Raw genomic sequence first — 13897 nt, forward strand, 5'->3', positions numbered from 1 at the left:
AAATGCCCTTGTTATCAACAGCAGCCTTTTAAACTCACCTGAGCTAACAGGTATGTGAGCTGGTTACTCTGCTGCGCTTAAAATTTCTTTTTTGGTTTGCTACAATGCCTTTTCTGAAACGTTGTCTCCCTCTGCTGGAACACTGACTTCTTTCATTTAATGCCTGCAGACTATAAAAGAGAAACCAACCCAAAAAGTTTGGTTGATTAGTCTGTGGCATTCTTTTAAACTGTTGCTTATGGCGGTCTCTGTGAGCTTCTCAGTGACATTCAGCCATCCAGGTATCCCGCCTGCAGTAGATGGAATGTGGCAATGGAACGCTGGCTGCGCGTGTCATAATAGGCTCTGAGCCTTTATATACCTGCGCACAGCAGCAGCCACCTTCAGTCTGCTGCTGGACAGCCAGCAGCAGCAGCAGCAGGAGAGGTAATTAATCAGCAACCCTCCTGCTAAGGGTAGACAGCTGCTCGTTCCACCCCCCCCCCCGCCTTAATTGGTTCTCCTCCCTTCCAACGGTGTTGAGGCGGGTGGGAACAGCCGGGGGTTGAGGGTACTGTGCTAAAAGAGGTGGAGTTATGCAGATCTAAAACGCGTGGATTGCAGCAGCAGCAAGCCGAAAAGTGCAGGCATGTGAGGGATCTAGAGGTTGACAGCATGTCTTCTTAACGGGAGTCCAGGTGGCCATCTCCACAAATGGACTTTTCAGAATCCTTGGGTGGCACCGTAGTCGGAAACCAATTCTGGTTATCGCTTCTCGGCCTTTTGGCTAAGATCAAGTGTAGTATCTGTTCTTATCAGTTTAATATCTGATACGTCCCCTATCTGGGGACCATATATTAAATGGATTTTTAGAACAGGGAGATGGAAAAAGAGCTTGCTCTGTCCACTCCACGCATTGACCTGGTATTGCAGTATCTCCAGGACCGGTGCACCCCTTCTTTAATGCAGTTTCTAAAATCAGAAAGAATTGAATTCAATGCTTTTTGTTCATTTTGATTGTTTGTCGGATTTTGGGATGGACTCTTTGGCTTTGCTTTTCTTCTCCTCATTGGATTTTTCATGTTAAAAGTTGCAGAAGCCAGATGACAAGCTCATTTTGGTTCAACCTCAGCAACTGTGCATTGCATTGCCATGTAATGTAATGTAATGCAATGCTATCTATCTAGCTCTCCCTCTATACTTCCTTTTGGATAAACAGACATATTAGGCAAGCATTTTGGAGCTTTCACCTAAATAACTACAGGTGGTGAGATAAGCTGCACAATATAATTGACCTTTCAGTATATTGTTGCACACACACCATCTATTTAGCAAATGCCCTTGTTGTCAACAGCAGCCTTTTAAACTCACCTGAGCTAACAGGTATGTGAGCTGGTTACTCTGCTGCGCTTAAAATTTCTTTTTTGGTTTGCTACAATGCCTTTTCTGAAACGTTGTCTCCCTCTGCTGGAACACTGACTTCTTTCATTTAATGCCTGCAGACTATAAAAGAGAAACCAAACCAAAAAGTTTGGTTGATTAGTCTGTGGCATTCTTTTAAACTGTTGCTTATGGCGGTCTCTGTGAGCTTCTCAGTGACATTCAGCCATCCAGGTATCCCGCCTGCAGTAGACGGAATGTGGCAATGGAACGCTGGCTGCGCGTGTCATAATAGGCTCTGAGCCTTTATATACCTGCGCACAGCAGCAGCCACCTTCAGTCTGCTGCTGGACAGCCAGCAGCAGCAGCAGCAGGAGAGGTAATTAATCAGCAACCCTCCTGCTAAGGGTAGACAGCTGCTCGTTCCACCCCCACCCCCCGCCTTAATTGGTTCTCCTCCCTTCCAACGGTGTTGAGGCGGGTGGGAACAGCCGGGGGTTGAGGGTACTGTGCTAAAAGAGGTGGAGTTATGCAGATCTAAAACGCGTGGATTGCAGCAGCAGCAAGCCGAAAAGTGCAGGCATGTGAGGGATCTAGAGGTTGACAGCATGTCTTCTTAACGGGAGTCCAGGTGGCCATCTCCACAAATGGACTTTTCAGAATCCTTGGGTGGCACCGTAGTCGGAAACCAATTCTGGTTATCGCTTCTCGGCCTTTTGGCTAAGATCAAGTGTAGTATCTGTTCTTATCAGTTTAATATCTGATACGTCCCCTATCTGGGGACCATATATTAAATGGATTTTTAGAACAGGGAGATGGAAAAAGAGCTTGCTCTGTCCACTCCACGCATTGACCTGGTATTGCAGTATCTCCAGGACCGGTGCACCCCTTCTTTAATGCAGTTTCTAAAATCAGAAAGAATTGAATTCAATGCTTTTTGTTCATTTTGCTTGTTTGTCGGATTTTGGGATGGACTCTTTGGCTTTGCTTTTCTTCTCCTCATTGGATTTTTCATGTTAAAAGTTGCAGAAGCCAGATGACAAGCTCATTTTGGTTCAACTTCAGCAACTGTGCATTGCATTGCCATGTAATGTAATGCAATGCTATCTATCTAGCTCTCCCTCTATACTTCCTTTTGGATAAACAGACATATTAGGCAAGCATTTTGGAGCTTTCACCTAAATAACTACAGGTGGTGAGATAAGCTGCACAATATAATTGACCTTTCAGTATATTGTTGCACACACACCATCTATTTAGCAAATGCCCTTGTTATCAACAGCAGCCTTTTAAACTCACCTGAGCTAACAGGTATGTGAGCTGGTTACTCTGCTGCGCTTAAAATTTCTTTTTTGGTTTGCTACAATGCCTTTTCTGAAACGTTGTCTCCCTCTGCTGGAACACTGACTTCTTTCATTTAATGCCTGCAGACTATAAAAGAGAAACCAACCCAAAAAGTTTGGTTGATTAGTCTGTGGCATTCTTTTAAACTGTTGCTTATGGCGGTCTCTGTGAGCTTCTCAGTGACATTCAGCCATCCAGGTATCCCGCCTGCAGTAGACGGAATGTGGCAATGGAACGCTGGCTGCGCGTGTCATAATAGGCTCTGAGCCTTTATATACCTGCGCACAGCAGCAGCCACCTTCAGTCTGCTGCTGGACAGCCAGCAGCAGCAGCAGCAGGAGAGGTAATTAATCAGCAACCCTCCTGCTAAGGGTAGACAGCTGCTCGTTCCACCCCCCCCCCGCCTTAATTGGTTCTCCTCCCTTCCAACGGTGTTGAGGCGGGTGGGAACAGCCGGGGGTTGAGGGTACTGTGCTAAAAGAGGTGGAGTTATGCAGATCTAAAACGCGTGGATTGCAGCAGCAGCAAGCCGAAAAGTGCAGGCATGTGAGGGATCTAGAGGTTGACAGCATGTCTTCTTAACGGGAGTCCAGGTGGCCATCTCCACAAATGGACTTTTCAGAATCCTTGGGTGGCACCGTAGTCGGAAACCAATTCTGGTTATCGCTTCTCGGCCTTTTGGCTAAGATCAAGTGTAGTATCTGTTCTTATCAGTTTAATATCTGATACGTCCCCTATCTGGGGACCATATATTAAATGGATTTTTAGAACAGGGAGATGGAAAAAGAGCTTGCTCTGTCCACTCCACGCATTGACCTGGTATTGCAGTATCTCCAGGACCGGTGCACCCCTTCTTTAATGCAGTTTCTAAAATCAGAAAGAATTGAATTCAATGCTTTTTGTTCATTTTGCTTGTTTGTCGGATTTTGGGATGGACTCTTTGGCTTTGCTTTTCTTCTCCTCATTGGATTTTTCATGTTAAAAGTTGCAGAAGCCAGATGACAAGCTCATTTTGGTTCAACTTCAGCAACTGTGCATTGCATTGCCATGTAATGTAATGTAATGCAATGCTATCTATCTAGCTCTCCCTCTATACTTCCTTTTGGATAAACAGACATATTAGGCAAGCATTTTGGAGCTTTCACCTAAATAACAACAGGTGGTGAGATAAGCTGCACAATATAATTGACCTTTCAGTATATTGTTGCACACACACCATCTATTTAGCAAATGCCCTTGTTATCAACAGCAGCCTTTTAAACTCACCTGAGCTAACAGGTATGTGAGCTGGTTACTCTGCTGCGCTTAAAATTTCTTTTTTGGTTTGCTACAATGCCTTTTCTGAAACGTTGTCTCCCTCTGCTGGAACACTGACTTCTTTCATTTAATGCCTGCAGACTATAAAAGAGAAACCAACCCAAAAAGTTTGGTTGATTAGTCTGTGGCATTCTTTTAAACTGTTGCTTATGGCGGTCTCTGTGAGCTTCTCAGTGACATTCAGCCATCCAGGTATCCCGCCTGCAGTAGACGGAATGTGGCAATGGAACGCTGGCTGCGCGTGTCATAATAGGCTCTGAGCCTTTATATACCTGCGCACAGCAGCAGCCACCTTCAGTCTGCTGCTGGACAGCCAGCAGCAGCAGCAGCAGGAGAGGTAATTAATCAGCAACCCTCCTGCTAAGGGTAGACAGCTGCTCGTTCCACCCCCCCCCCGCCTTAATTGGTTCTCCTCCCTTCCAACGGTGTTGAGGCGGGTGGGAACAGCCGGGGGTTGAGGGTACTGTGCTAAAAGAGGTGGAGTTATGCAGATCTAAAACGCGTGGATTGCAGCAGCAGCAAGCCGAAAAGTGCAGGCATGTGAGGGATCTAGAGGTTGACAGCATGTCTTCTTAACGGGAGTCCAGGTGGCCATCTCCACAAATGGACTTTTCAGAATCCTTGGGTGGCACCGTAGTCGGAAACCAATTCTGGTTATCGCTTCTCGGCCTTTTGGCTAAGATCAAGTGTAGTATCTGTTCTTATCAGTTTAATATTTGATACGTCCCCTATCTGGGGACCATATATTAAATGGATTTTTAGAACAGGGAGATGGAAAAAGAGCTTGCTCTGTCCACTCCACGCATTGACCTGGTATTGCAGTATCTCCAGGACCGGTGCACCCCTTCTTTAATGCAGTTTCTAAAATCAGAAAGAATTGAATTCAATGCTTTTTGTTCATTTTGCTTGTTTGTCGGATTTTGGGATGGACTCTTTGGCTTTGCTTTTCTTCTCCTCATTGGATTTTTCATGTTAAAAGTTGCAGAAGCCAGATGACAAGCTCATTTTGGTTCAACTTCAGCAACTGTGCATTGCATTGCCATGTAATGTAATGTAATGCAATGCTATCTATCTAGCTCTCCCTCTATACTTCCTTTTGGATAAACAGACATATTAGGCAAGCATTTTGGAGCTTTCACCTAAATAACTACAGGTGGTGAGATAAGCTGCACAATATAATTGACCTTTCAGTATATTGTTGCACACACACCATCTATTTAGCAAATGCCCTTGTTATCAACAGCAGCCTTTTAAACTCACCTGAGCTAACAGGTATGTGAGCTGGTTACTCTGCTGCGCTTAAAATTTCTTTTTTGGTTTGCTACAATGCCTTTTCTGAAACGTTGTCTCCCTCTGCTGGAACACTGACTTCTTTCATTTAATGCCTGCAGACTATAAAAGAGAAACCAACCCAAAAAGTTTGGTTGATTAGTCTGTGGCATTCTTTTAAACTGTTGCTTATGGCGGTCTCTGTGAGCTTCTCAGTGACATTCAGCCATCCAGGTATCCCGCCTGCAGTAGACGGAATGTGGCAATGGAACGCTGGCTGCGCGTGTCATAATAGGCTCTGAGCCTTTATATACCTGCGCACAGCAGCAGCCACCTTCAGTCTGCTGCTGGACAGCCAGCAGCAGCAGGAGAGGTAATTAATCAGCAACCCTCCTGCTAAGGGTAGACAGCTGCTCGTTCCACCCCCCCCCCCGCCTTAATTGGTTCTCCTCCCTTCCAACGGTGTTGAGGCGGGTGGGAACAGCCGGGGGTTGAGGGTACTGTGCTAAAAGAGGTGGAGTTATGCAGATCTAAAACGCGTGGATTGCAGCAGCAGCAAGCCGAAAAGTGCAGGCATGTGAGGGATCTAGAGGTTGACAGCATGTCTTCTTAACGGGAGTCCAGGTGGCCATCTCCACAAATGGACTTTTCAGAATCCTTGGGTGGCACCGTAGTCGGAAACCAATTCTGGTTATCGCTTCTCGGCCTTTTGGCTAAGATCAAGTGTAGTATCTGTTCTTATCAGTTTAATATCTGATACGTCCCCTATCTGGGGACCATATATTAAATGGATTTTTAGAACAGGGAGATGGAAACAGAGCTTGCTCTGTCCACTCCACGCATTGACCTGGTATTGCAGTATCTCCAGGACCGGTGCACCCCTTCTTTAATGCAGTTTCTAAAATCAGAAAGAATTGAATTCAATGCTTTTTGTTCATTTTGCTTGTTTGTCGGATTTTGGGATTGACTCTTTGGCTTTGCTTTTCTTCTCCTCATTGGATTTTTCATGTTAAAAGTTGCAGAAGCCAGATGACAAGCTCATTTTGGTTCAACTTCAGCAACTGTGCATTGCATTGCCATGTAATGTAATGTAATGCAATGCTATCTATCTAGCTCTCCCTCTATACTTCCTTTTGGATAAACAGACATATTAGGCAAGCATTTTGGAGCTTTCACCTAAATAACTACAGGTGGTGAGATAAGCTGCACAATATAATTGACCTTTCAGTATATTGTTGCACACACACCATCTATTTAGCAAATGCCCTTGTTATCAACAGCAGCCTTTTAAACTCACCTGAGCTAACAGGTATGTGAGCTGGTTACTCTGCTGCGCTTAAAATTTCTTTTTTGGTTTGCTACAATGCCTTTTCTGAAACGTTGTCTCCCTCTGCTGGAACACTGACTTCTTTCATTTAATGCCTGCAGACTATTAAAGAGAAACCAACCCAAAAAGTTTGGTTGATTAGTCTGTGGCATTCTTTTAAACTGTTGCTTATGGCGGTCTCTGTGAGCTTCTCAGTGACATTCAGCCATCCAGGTATCCCGCCTGCAGTAGACGGAATGTGGCAATGGAACGCTGGCTGCGCGTGTCATAATAGGCTCTGAGCCTTTATATACCTGCGCACAGCAGCAGCCACCTTCAGTCTGCTGCTGGACAGCCAGCAGCAGCAGCAGCAGGAGAGGTAATTAATCAGCAACCCTCCTGCTAAGGGTAGACAGCTGCTCGTTCCACCCCCACCCCCCGCCTTAATTGGTTCTCCTCCCTTCCAACGGTGTTGAGGCGGGTGGGAACAGCCGGGGGTTGAGGGTACTGTGCTAAAAGAGGTGGAGTTATGCAGATCTAAAACGCGTGGATTGCAGCAGCAGCAAGCCGAAAAGTGCAGGCATGTGAGGGATCTAGAGGTTGACAGCATGTCTTCTTAACGGGAGTCCAGGTGGCCATCTCCACAAATGGACTTTTCAGAATCCTTGGGTGGCACCGTAGTCGGAAACCAATTCTGGTTATCGCTTCTCGGCCTTTTGGCTAAGATCAAGTGTAGTATCTGTTCTTATCAGTTTAATATCTGATACGTCCCCTATCTGGGGACCATATATTAAATGGATTTTTAGAACAGGGAGATGGAAAAAGAGCTTGCTCTGTCCACTCCACGCATTGACCTGGTATTGCAGTATCTCCAGGACCGGTGCACCCCTTCTTTAATGCAGTTTCTAAAATCAGAAAGAATTGAATTCAATGCTTTTTGTTCATTTTGCTTGTTTGTCGGATTTTGGGATGGACTCTTTGGCTTTGCTTTTCTTCTCCTCATTGGATTTTTCATGTTAAAAGTTGCAGAAGCCAGATGACAAGCTCATTTTGGTTCAACTTCAGCAACTGTGCATTGCATTGCCATGTAATGTAATGTAATGCAATGCTATCTATCTAGCTCTCCCTCTATACTTCCTTTTGGATAAACAGACATATTAGGCAAGCATTTTGGAGCTTTCACCTAAATAACTACAGGTGGTGAGATAAGCTGCACAATATAATTGACCTTTCAGTATATTGTTGCACACACACCATCTATTTAGCAAATGCCCTTGTTATCAACAGCAGCCTTTTAAACTCACCTGAGCTAACAGGTATGTGCGCTGGTTACTCTGCTGCGCTTAAAATTTCTTTTTTGGTTTGCTACAATGCCTTTTCTGAAACGTTGTCTCCTTCTGCTGGAACACTGACTTCTTTCATTTAATGCCTGCAGACTATAAAAGAGAACCCAACCCAAAAAGTTTGGTTGATTAGTCTGTGGCATTCTGTTAAACTGTTGCTTATGGCGGTCTCTGTGAGCTTCTCAGTGACATTCAGCCATCCAGGTATCCCGCCTGCAGTAGACGGAATGTGGCAATGGAACGCTGGCTGCGCGTGTCATAATAGGCTCTGAGCCTTTATATACCTGCGCACAGCAGCAGCCACCTTCAGTCTGCTGCTGGACAGCCAGCAGCAGCAGCAGCAGGAGAGGTAATTAATCAGCAACCCTCCTGCTAAGGGTAGACAGCTGCTCGTTCCACCCCCCCCCCGCCTTAATTGGTTCTCCTCCCTTCCAACGGTGTTGAGGCGGGTGGGAACAGCCGGGGGTTGAGGGTACTGTGCTAAAAGAGGTGAAGTTATGCAGATCTAAAACGCGTGGATTGCAGCAGCAGCAAGCCGAAAAGTGCAGGCATGTGAGGGATCTAGAGGTTGACAGCATGTCTTCTTAACGGGAGTCCAGGTGGCCATCTCCACAAATGGACTTTTCAGAATCCTTGGGTGGCACCGTAGTCGGAAACCAATTCTGGTTATCGCTTCTCGGCCTTTTGGCTAAGATCAAGTGTAGTATCTGTTCTTATCAGTTTAATATCTGATACGTCCCCTATCTGGGGACCATATATTAAATGGATTTTTAGAACAGGGAGATGGAAAAAGAGCTTGCTCTGTCCACTCCACGCATTGACCTGGTATTGCAGTATCTCCAGGACCGGTGCACCCCTTCTTTAATGCAGTTTCTAAAATCAGAAAGAATTGAATTCAATGCTTTTTGTTCATTTTGCTTGTTTGTCGGATTTTGGGATGGACTCTTTGGCTTTGCTTTTCTTCTCCTCATTGGATTTTTCATGTTAAAAGTTGCAGAAGCCAGATGACAAGCTCATTTTGGTTCAACTTCAGCAACTGTGCATTGCATTGCCATGTAATGTAATGTAATGCAATGCTATCTATCTAGCTCTCCCTCTATACTTCCTTTTGGATAAACAGACATATTAGGCAAGCATTTTGGAGCTTTCACCTAAATAACTACAGGTGGTGAGATAAGCTGCACAATATAATTGACCTTTCAGTATATTGTTGCACACACACCATCTATTTAGCAAATGCCCTTGTTATCAACAGCAGCCTTTTAAACTCACCTGAGCTAACAGGTATGTGAGCTGGTTACTCTGCTGCGCTTAAAATTTCTTTTTTGGTTTGCTACAATGCCTTTTCTGAAACGTTGTCTCCCTCTGCTGGAACACTGACTTCTTTCATTTAATGCCTGCAGACTATAAAAGAGAAACCAACCCAAAAAGTTTGGTTGATTAGTCTGTGGCATTCTTTTAAACTGTTGCTTATGGCGGTCTCTGTGAGCTTCTCAGTGACATTCAGCCATCCAGGTATCCCGCCTGCAGTAGACGGAATGTGGCAATGGAACGCTGGCTGCGCGTGTCATAATAGGCTCTGAGCCTTTATATACCTGCGCACAGCAGCAGCCACCTTCAGTCTGCTGCTGGACAGCCAGCAGCAGCAGCAGCAGGAGAGGTAATTAATCAGCAACCCTCCTGCTAAGGGTAGACAGCTGCTCGTTCCACCCCCCCCCCCGCCTTAATTGGTTCTCCTCCCTTCCAACGGTGTTGAGGCGGGTGGGAACAGCCGGGGGTTGAGGGTACTGTGCTAAAAGAGGTGGAGTTATGCAGATCTAAAACGCGTGGATTGCAGCAGCAGCAAGCCGAAAAGTGCAGGCATGTGAGGGATCTAGAGGTTGACAGCATGTCTTCTTAACGGGAGTCCAGGTGGCCATCTCCACAAATGGACTTTTCAGAATCCTTGGGTGGCACCGTAGTCGGAAACCAATTCTGGTTATCGCTTCTCGGCCTTTTGGCTAAGATCAAGTGTAGTATCTGTTCTTATCAGTTTAATATCTGATACGTCCCCTATCTGGGGACCATATATTAAATGGATTTTTAGAACAGGGAGATGGAAAAAGAGCTTGCTCTGTCCACTCCACGCATTGACCTGGTATTGCAGTATCTCCAGGACCGGTGCACACCTTCTTTAATGCAGTTTCTAAAATCAGAAAGAATTGAATTCAATGCTTTTTGTTCATTTTGCTTGTTTGTCGGATTTTGGGATGGACTCTTTGGCTTTGCTTTTCTTCTCCTCATTGGATTTTTCATGTTAAAAGTTGCAGAAGCCAGATGACAAGCTCATTTTGGTTCAACTTCAGCAACTGTGCATTGCATTGCCATGTAATGTAATGTAATGCAATGCTATCTATCTAGCTCTCCCTCTATACTTCCTTTTGGATAAACAGACATATTAGGCAAGCATTTTGGAGCTTTCACCTAAATAACTACAGGTGGTGAGATAAGCTGCACAATATAATTGACCTTTCAGTATATTGTTGCACACACACCATCTATTTAGCAAATGCCCTTGTTATCAACAGCAGCCTTTTAAACTCACCTGAGCTAACAGGTATGTGAGCTGGTTACTCTGCTGCGCTTAAAATTTATTTTTTGGTTTGCTACAATGCCTTTTCTGAAACGTTGTCTCCCTCTGCTGGAACACTGACTTCTTTCATTTAATGCCTGCAGACTATAAAAGAGAAACCAACCCAAAAAGTTTGGTTGATTAGTCTGTGGCATTCTTTTAAACTGTTGCTTATGGCGGTCTCTGTGAGCTTCTCAGTGACATTCAGCCATCCAGGTATCCCGCCTGCAGTAGACGGAATGTGGCAATGGAACGCTGGCTGCGCGTGTCATAATAGGCTCTGAGCCTTTATATACCTGCGCACAGCAGCAGCCACCTTCAGTCTGCTGCTGGACAGCCAGCAGCAGCAGCAGCAGGAGAGGTAATTAATCAGCAACCCTCCTGCTAAGGGTAGACAGCTGCTCGTTCCACCCCCCCCGCCTTAATTGGTTTTCCTCCCTTCCAACGGTGTTGAGGCGGGTGGGAACAGCCGGGGGTTGAGGGTACTGTGCTAAAAGAGGTGGAGTTATGCAGATCTAAAACGCGTGGATTGCAGCAGCAGCAAGCCGAAAAGTGCAGGCATGTGAGGGATCTAGAGGTTGACAGCATGTCTTCTTAACGGGAGTCCAGGTGGCCATCTCCACAAATGGACTTTTCAGAATCCTTGGGTGGCACCGTAGTCGGAAACCAATTCTGGTTATCGCTTCTCGGCCTTTTGGCTAAGATCAAGTGTAGTATCTGTTCTTATCAGTTTAATATCTGATACGTCCCCTATCTGGGGACCATATATTAAATGGATTTTTAGAACAGGGAGATGGAAAAAGAGCTTGCTCTGTCCACTCCACGCATTGACCTGGTATTGCAGTATCTCCAGGACCGGTGCACCCCTTCTTTAATGCAGTTTCTAAAATCAGAAAGAATTGAATTCAATGCTTTTTGTTCATTTTGCTTGTTTGTCGGATTTTGGGATGGACTCTTTGGCTTTGCTTTTCTTCTCCTCATTGGATTTTTCATGTTAAAAGTTGCAGAAGCCAGATGACAAGCTCATTTTGGTTCAACTTCAGCAACTGTGCATTGCATTGCCATGTAATGTAATGTAATGCAATGCTATCTATCTAGCTCTCCCTCTATACTTCCTTTTGGATAAACAGACATATTAGGCAAGCATTTTGGAGCTTTCACCTAAATAACTACAGGTGGTGAGATAAGCTGCACAATATAATTGACCTTTCAGTATATTGTTGCACACACACCATCTATTTAGCAAATGCCCTTGTTATCAACAGCAGCCTTTTAAACTCACCTGAGCTAACAGGTATGTGAGCTGGTTACTCTGCTGCGCTTAAAATTTCTTTTTTGGTTTGCTACAATGCCTTTTCTGAAACGTTGTCTCCCTCTGCTGGAACACTGACTTCTTTCATTTAATGCCTGCAGACTATAAAAGAGAAACCAACCCAAAAAGTTTGGTTGATTAGTCTGTGGCATTCTTTTAAACTGTTGCTTATGGCGGTCTCTGTGAGCTTCTCAGTGACATTCAGCCATCCAGGTATCCCGCCTGCAGTAGACGGAATGTGGCAATGGAACGCTGGCTGCGCATGTCATAATAGGCTCTGAGCCTTTATATACCTGCGCACAGCAGCAGCCACCTTCAGTCTGCTGCTGGACAGCCAGCAGCAGCAGCAGCAGGAGAGGTAATTAATCAGCAACCCTCCTGCTAAGGGTAGACAGCTGCTCGTTCCACCCCCCCCCGCCTTAATTGGTTTTCCTCCCTTCCAACGGTGTTGAGGCGGGTGGGAACAGCCGGGGGTTGAGGGTACTGTGCTAAAAGAGGTGGAGTTATGCAGATCTAAAACGCGTGGATTGCAGCAGCAGCAAGCCGAAAAGTGCAGGCATGTGAGGGATCTAGAGGTTGACAGCATGTCTTCTTAACGGGAGTCCAGGTGGCCATCTCCACAAATGGACTTTTCAGAATCCTTGGGTGGCACCGTAGTCGGAAACCAATTCTGGTTATCGCTTCTCGGCCTTTTGGCTAAGATCAAGTGTAGTATCTGTTCTTTTAAGAACACAAGAGCTACGATCTACACTTGACGAGAGCGATCGAACTCGGAAGGAGAAGAGCTTCGGAGCGCAGCTGACATCGGAGAAGGAAGGCGGATATCGGTGGGAGGAAGAAGCTCTAAAGAATCCAGAAGAAGACGAAGACTCGGAGAAGAATCGGGCTGTCCTGTGGAATCTTTGAGTAAGAAAATCATCGAGACAAAGACCTTTCGGGGAATTTGTCCAGAACACGACGGGAGAAGAATCTGCATAGCTCCACCCATTTCGGGAAGAGCTCCAGATCCAGCTCCAAGAAGTAACTGCAGGAGGAAAGCCATGGCAAGCGCTGCGAGGAAGGCCGAAAAGAAGAGCCTGGAGCAGGGGACAGCCAGGAGGGCCCAGCCAGGAGCCGATTCTGACCCCAAGGACTCTGCCTCCACGACTGGCCAGCAGAAGGGACCCCAGAAGCCCCGCCACGAAGCTCCAGCCCTGGAGCCATGGATGCGGCAGACGGTGGCCCTGAAGCTGAAGGAAGTGGATGGGAGGGTGCCGGACATGTCCTCGGACGTGTTCTGCCAGAAGATGCTGCTGGATCGAGGCTTCTCCAGGTCGGACACCCTCAGCATCCAGACCTTCTTGACGGGGATCTTCTTCGTCACCTTCGCCACTGTGAACACCTGCAGGAGGTTCTGGGAAATGGTAAGCGCAAAAGGATCGGATAATTCTTTCTCTGCCTTTACAGGTAGCTGCCCTATCCAGAGGGACGAAAGGAGGATCACGGTCTCCATGCGCAACCCGCACACCCCAGGCCAAGACATCTGTACCTTCCTGAGACGCTTCTGTTTGGTTGTGAAGGAACCCTCTCACATCCTGAATGGACTCGGCTTCTGGACAGGTAAGTGGTCGGTGACTGTTAGACTTCACAGGGACCTGGCGTACTCAGACGGACTTCGGCACCTGCCCCCGACATTCTCCCTGGGCAACTCCTACGGCCTCATCTATTACCCGGACATGCCGCGGAACTGCAGGAGATGCGGCAAGAACGGCCACGAGATGAAGGACTGCAAGGAGGATGCCTGCAGGATTTGTCGAGTGACGGGACACAGCTCGAAGGACTGCCCGAAGAAGACGTCCTGCAACCTGTGTGGGCTGGCGGCTCATCTGTACAAGGATTGCCCCAAGCGTGAGAGATCCTGGGCATCGGTGGTTGCGACGACCCCAGCTCCGGAGGACAACGCCCCGACGACCAGGCCTGTGAAGGTCAAGGACGCGACGACCAAGGCCCCAGCGGCCAAGGCCGAGACGACCAAGGCCAAAGCGGTCAAGGAGTCG

The 13897-nt window shown here is 46.5% G+C and overlaps 9 non-coding genes and 1 pseudogene across 9 annotated transcripts; all 10 read left to right on the forward strand.

Annotated features, from left to right (window-relative positions):
- Positions 1–746: 746 nt before the first annotated feature.
- LOC141196816 (U2 spliceosomal RNA) lies at positions 747–937 on the forward strand. Its single transcript, XR_012269211.1, has one exon. It is a non-coding gene; the product is annotated as a U2 spliceosomal RNA (small nuclear RNA).
- A 1122-nt stretch (positions 938–2059) lies between these two features.
- LOC141196827 (U2 spliceosomal RNA) lies at positions 2060–2250 on the forward strand. Its single transcript, XR_012269222.1, has one exon. It is a non-coding gene; the product is annotated as a U2 spliceosomal RNA (small nuclear RNA).
- A 1115-nt stretch (positions 2251–3365) lies between these two features.
- On the forward strand, positions 3366–3556 carry LOC141196838 (U2 spliceosomal RNA). Its single transcript, XR_012269233.1, has one exon. It is a non-coding gene; the product is annotated as a U2 spliceosomal RNA (small nuclear RNA).
- Positions 3557–4676: 1120 nt separating this feature from the next.
- Positions 4677–4867, forward strand: LOC141196000 (U2 spliceosomal RNA). Its single transcript, XR_012268569.1, has one exon. It is a non-coding gene; the product is annotated as a U2 spliceosomal RNA (small nuclear RNA).
- Positions 4868–5982: 1115 nt separating this feature from the next.
- Positions 5983–6173, forward strand: LOC141195726 (U2 spliceosomal RNA). Its single transcript, XR_012268304.1, has one exon. It is a non-coding gene; the product is annotated as a U2 spliceosomal RNA (small nuclear RNA).
- Positions 6174–7295: 1122 nt separating this feature from the next.
- LOC141196849 (U2 spliceosomal RNA) lies at positions 7296–7486 on the forward strand. The gene has a single exon (XR_012269244.1). It is a non-coding gene; the product is annotated as a U2 spliceosomal RNA (small nuclear RNA).
- Positions 7487–8606: 1120 nt separating this feature from the next.
- Positions 8607–8797, forward strand: LOC141194487 (U2 spliceosomal RNA). The gene has a single exon (XR_012267113.1). It is a non-coding gene; the product is annotated as a U2 spliceosomal RNA (small nuclear RNA).
- Positions 8798–9918: 1121 nt separating this feature from the next.
- Positions 9919–10109, forward strand: LOC141195778 (U2 spliceosomal RNA). The gene has a single exon (XR_012268356.1). It is a non-coding gene; the product is annotated as a U2 spliceosomal RNA (small nuclear RNA).
- Positions 10110–11227: 1118 nt separating this feature from the next.
- LOC141194499 (U2 spliceosomal RNA) lies at positions 11228–11418 on the forward strand. The gene has a single exon (XR_012267124.1). It is a non-coding gene; the product is annotated as a U2 spliceosomal RNA (small nuclear RNA).
- Positions 11419–12537: 1119 nt separating this feature from the next.
- LOC141196424 (U2 spliceosomal RNA) lies at positions 12538–12615 on the forward strand (annotated as a pseudogene).
- The last annotated feature ends 1282 nt before the right edge of the window (positions 12616–13897 follow it).

Source organism: Phyllobates terribilis, unplaced genomic scaffold, assembly GCF_046119375.1.
Source record: "Phyllobates terribilis strain yellow unplaced genomic scaffold, ASM4611937v1 Scaffold_74__1_contigs__length_7073193, whole genome shotgun sequence".
NCBI lineage: Eukaryota > Metazoa > Chordata > Amphibia > Anura > Dendrobatidae > Phyllobates > Phyllobates terribilis.